At 49.3% G+C, this 5336-nt stretch overlaps 1 long non-coding RNA gene across 1 annotated transcript in view; it reads left to right on the top strand.

The window, feature by feature from the left end:
• Positions 1-2542, top strand: part of LOC121010880 (uncharacterized) — a 7661-nt gene extending 5119 nt beyond the window's left edge. The window contains exon 3 of the long non-coding RNA XR_005781398.1: positions 1880-2542. This is a non-coding gene — a long non-coding RNA (uncharacterized LOC121010880). The remainder of the gene's footprint in view (positions 1-1879) is intronic.
• The last annotated feature ends 2794 nt before the right edge of the window (positions 2543-5336 follow it).

Genomic DNA, 5336 nt, shown 5'->3' with positions numbered 1-5336 from the left:
CCCCGTGAGTTACCATAGAGATACTTTAGAGGCAAAGCAAAGTTAATGAGCTCGATTGGGCCTTTTTGTGTTCCTGAATGTTTTCCATTTCTGAGCCCTTAACATATAATTAGAGAGATTATTTAGCATGGACGTTTTCTTTTTATTGTAAATTAATTTCAAAACCAAGTTCTGAGGTTAAATAATGATTGTATTTGTTAATCAATCCAACCTGGGTTTCCTTCCCAAAGAAAACAGGATGTCATTGTCAAAATGTTGGGAACAGGATGTTTGAGAACTTGGGGGTTTCATTGATTGCGATGATGTTAAGGGTCCTGGCAGTCAGTACTAATGTGTGCTGACATCTTTTTATTAGACAGGGATGAGCTCTGGGAGGAGGTGAAACTCGAGACGCTTTGGGGAAGGGGTGCTGGGGGGCCGTGACCTTCCAGCTATGGGCGAGGCCCCAGGAGGTTCACAGCTTCCTGACCGGGGGCTGCCAGCCCCTTTGCCAGGCCTCGGTTTGCCTGCTGGAGAGCCCATGAAACGTCTAACCAAACAAGGTGAGGTGGATGAGAAGCTGGCTGCTTAGGCAGTTGGATGGGCTAAATCACTTGAAGGCTTCTTGCTTCTCTAGCTCTGTTTGTCCGTCAGGGTAAGTTCTGCTGTTTTTCCCAGGGTTTCTCAATCTTGGCACTATTGACATTTTTTGGCCAGATAATCCTTTGTTGTGGGGACAGGCCTGTGTGTTGTAGGATGTTTAGCAACATTACTGACCTCTACCCACTAGATGCCAGTAGCACACATGTACCCCTTCCCTCACTGTTGTGATACCCAAACTATCTCCACATGTTGTCAAATGTCCCTTTGGAGACAGATGTACCCCCAGTTAAGAACCACTGAGTTAAAAAATGATACATATTTAGGGGCACCTGGGTGGATCAGTTGGTGAAGCGTCCTACTTCAGCTCAGGTCATGATCTCACGGTCCGGTCCGTAGGTTTGAGCACCGTGTTGGGCTCTGTGCCGACAGCTCACAGCCTAGAGCCTGCTCCCTCCCTCTCTCTGCTCCTCCCCTGCTCACACTCTGCCTCTCTCTCTCTCAAAAATAAATAAGCTTAAAAAACAATAATAATATGTATTTATTGTCAAAACTAAGATAGACGTAATCTGTAATTCCAGTATCCAGAGTTGACCCCTGTTAAGATTTTGACGTACTTCTTTCCAGACTTTCTCTTCCACACATGTATGTGTTTTTGCCTTTTTGTGAAACTGAGGCCACAGAGTGTGCTGTTTTGTAACTTGCCAAGGCACAGGCTACGCGGTGGATAGCTCTCCTCATTGCCAGAGCTTCCTTGCTGCACCTTCTTTTCAAGCTCTGTTGAAAGCTCCCCTCTTCAGTAACGGCTGGCTGGGGGGCCTGGAAGGGTGGTACGGAGGTCAGTGGGATCTCATCGTAAGCTTTAAGGGTCCAAGGACCGATGTGATCACCCAGAGCTGATCTCCGGGGAGTGACACGTATACACACTAGTGCGCTGCTTACAATCACATCACCCCAGCTCCGTTTCCACCTGGCCCAGAGCCCTGGCTGTGCTCCGCATGGCCTTGGGTTTTGCTGGTCAGGCCTGGCAGAGAGCCCACGTCACAAAGAGGGGGTGCAGGGTGGGCCAAGGCAGCCAGGAGCTCTCAGGTGCCAGGTAGCAGGGGAAGGAGGGCTCTGACCATGCGATGGGTTGCGGGCCTTCCGAGTGTCTCATGGAGGCAGGAGCCTTTCTCAGGGAAAACACCCACATCTGCCCAGCTGTGCGTGCAATTCCACAGACCCCAAGTTAGGAACTTCAGAGGGCAGGGATTTTCCTGGGGACTTGTGGTGACCTAGAGTCTTACCCTCTCTCTTCCAGGAATATCTGTCAAGACCCTGCGAAGGCTCTGACCTCACATAGGACAGCGCCTCCCTCACAATACAGCAACGTCAGTAGAGGATGGGTGCCAGATGCCTGCATCCTGAGAAGTGGGACTGAGAGCTGAGCTTCTAGCGTGAGAATGCTGAACAAAGCCCGCCCTGGCTGGTCCTGTACTATGGGCTGGGCTACTCACCTACCGTGCTCTGCATCACCCAACCCGATGGAGAGAAAGGTACCATTATCTGAGCGAGTTGCCATTTTACTGGGCTGGAAACAGGCTGAGACTTGCCCAAGGACATACAGCCTTGTGAGTGGAAAGACGGAATGTGCACACTCTCAACCCTGAAGCTATGCTGTCTCTAAAGGAGGGCAGGGTGGGTTTGCCTGTGTGTGAAGGACGGGTGCATACTCTGCGAGGACCCCCTGGGACCTTTGGTCCTGGGCCCATCTTCCCAGCCGGGATTGAGAGTGCTTCTGGCGCAGAAGCCCAATGGAAGAAGGTGGATGCCAAGGGCTAGAGGAATGAGGAGGGGAATCAGTGTTTTGTGGGCATAGAGTTTCAGTGTGGAAAGATGAAAAAGCCCTAGAGATCTATTGCACAATGATGTGAATATACCGAACACTTCTGACCCGTACAATTAAAATGCTTAATATAGTCAATTTTGTGTTATGTGGGCTTTTTAAAGTTGGTTTTTTTTTTTTTTTTTTTTTGTGTTTTTTGTTTTGTTTTGTTTTGTTTTTTTTTAAGAGAGAGAGTGCACAAGTGAGGGAGGGGCAGAGAGAGGGGGTCAGAAGATCTGAAGCAGGCTCCATGCTGACAGCAGTGAGCCTGATGTGGGGTTCGAACTCATCGAACTCATGGACTGTGAGATCATGACCTGAACCAAAGTCAGAAGCTCAACCGACTGAGCCACCTAAGCACCCCAGTGTGCTGTGCTTTTTTTTTTTTTTTAACCACAATAAAAAATAATGTGAAGAGAAAACAGTCAATTATGGAGGTCTGAAAGCTGCAAGAGAAGAAAAAAGGATGCTTTTGGCTCTGGCCTGGCCTCTTTTTCCTGAAGTTGGGTAACACCACACACACTCCTCTACCTGACCCCCCACCCGGTGCCTTGCGGGGTGTCCAGGTGCTGTGGAAAGACCGATGTTCCAAGTCACTGGCAAGGGTCTTCCAGGGACCAGACAGAAACAGACAGCCTGGGGGGCACCTGGGTGGCTCAGTTGGTTAAGCGTCTGACTTTGGCTCAGGTCATGATCTCATGGTTCCTGAGTTCAGGTCCCACGTCGGACTCTGTGCTGACAACTCGGAGCCTGGAGCCTGCATCAGTCAGATTCTAATGTCTCCTTCTCTCTCTGACCCTCCCTGCTCTCTCTCTCTCTCTCAAAAATAAATAAACATAAAAAAAAAAAAAAACAAAATGAAAAGAAACAGTCTGGGGGAAATCTATGAGAAGGTGGAGCTTCGACCAGCCTGGGGGCTGGAAAATGGGAAATGTGTGCCTCAAAGGAGTTTTTCTTGCATTTTACTTCATTTATCTTACAAGAAGGCGACAGAGGTAAGGGACAAACTTCAAAAGGTATAAAAAATAAGGTACAAACAATTATGCAGTGAAAATTATTTCCTTTCTACCCCTCACCCCCGCCCCACCTCTTCCCTGAGGCCGCCACTCTTTCTGCTTTCCTGTATATCTTTTCAGAGATAGTTCATGCACCTACAAGCATATGCGTTTGCATTGTGTGCAATCTTCTTTTCCTGCCACAAATAGCGTATTAAACATACTGTCCTGCACTTTGGTTTTTTTTTCACTTAACAACACATCGTGGAGATCATGCCCTTATCAGTCTGCAGAGACGACAGTCGATCTGCTCCAGGAGTGGCGGAGCATTCCATTGTGTCTGTGAACTTTCCGTTAATGACTCAAGACTCTTTGGATCATCATGTAGGTTGTTTCCATATTTGTGGTGACAAGCAGTGCTGGCCATGGATTGTGTTGTCCACTCAGCACTTCCCACACATGCAAGTATATCTGGAGATGAATTCCCAGCTGTGGAAATGCCGGGTCACAGAGACTGTGTGCTTCGCCTCCTCCTCCTCCTCCTTCTTCCTTTAAAAAAAATTTTTTTTTTTAATGTTTATTTATTTTTTTTGAGAGGGAGACAGAGCACAAGCACAGGAGGGGTGGAGGGACGGAGACAATCTGAAGGAGGCTCCAGGCTCCATGCTGTTAGCCCAGAGCCCGACACGGGGCTCAAACCCACAAACCCTGAGATCATGACCTGAGCCAAAGTCGGACGCTTAACTGACTGAGCCACGCAGGCACCCCAGCAGTTGAGTGCTTCTGACTGTAATGGCAATGGTCAAGTTGCCTCCAGATGGGCAGTTCCCCCTTAGGATGGTCCCGGCTCCCCACTGCCTCACCAACGCTTACTTTTATAACATGTTTTGGTCATTTCGGTTCTGACAGGAGAAAGATAGCGTTGTGCTATATTTACATTTGTCTCATGTACCAAAGGTAAGAATCTTCTCGTATGTTTAAGAACCATTTTTTAATTCCTTGTCTGTGAATCACCCCGCCCCCCGTATCCTTTGCCCATTTTGGGGGCGGTTGGCAGACTTCTTATGAGTTCGTAAGAGTGCTTATTGAAATACAGGAATATGCCTATGATTGAAATGCTTTTTTAGAGAAAGAGCCACAGGGCATGAGTTTCCAGCCTGTGCCCTGCCCCTCATCCTCTACTGAAGACCTCTGCTAAGGGCCCAATGAGGAACTGGGTGAGGCCCTGAGAGGAGGCCCTGGGACTGCCTGCTCTAGGGCTGGACTCTGGGTTGAAACAGCCACTCCTAGGGAGAAAAGTCAAACTAGCCATCGTGCAATACAGACAGCAAGCCTGGTTCCAAGCTGCTGTAGGAGGCACAATTCCAGGAGTGTCATTTACATAGACTGTAATGTGAATGGTGCCCCCTGGAGTTATGTGACACAGTGGCCCTACTGGGCCCAAGTGGAGCAAGCTATGGGCAGCTAGAAATGGTCTCTGCTTTCTTGTGACTGGGCAGGACATGTCACTTCCTGAGAACCTACTTCCAGCCAGGGTAAGTTCATATTCATGGGTGCCTTGACCTACATCTTGGCAGAACAAGACAGCCACATGGGGTGTCTATGTTGTTGTGGGCTTGGCTTCCTGCAGAGATTAGCTTCCCAGCCTTGCCAGTTCACCTGGAAGGGAGTGCCCACGATCCTTTTTCCTGAGGCAGGACAGACGCCTTAGGGAAGCCTTGACATCTGAGAACTGGCAGAAAGGGCTGGGGGGGGGGGGGGGGGGAGTAGGGGAGACCTCAGTAGATCTGATGGCTGCTCCGGGCCTTGTGTGTGGCCCAAGTCCACAGAGAGCTGACAAGTAGGGGCAGCTTGTCCAGTCCTGGGGTCCAGAGTATCCCTCAGCAGAAGCCCAGTGG

Source organism: Herpailurus yagouaroundi, unplaced genomic scaffold (genome assembly GCF_014898765.1).
Source record: "Herpailurus yagouaroundi ecotype Mexico unplaced genomic scaffold, PumYag 192, whole genome shotgun sequence".
Classification (NCBI taxonomy): domain Eukaryota; kingdom Metazoa; phylum Chordata; class Mammalia; order Carnivora; family Felidae; genus Herpailurus; species Herpailurus yagouaroundi.
Note: the sequence above shows the minus strand (reverse complement) of the source record. Positions and strands in the feature narration are given on the sequence as shown.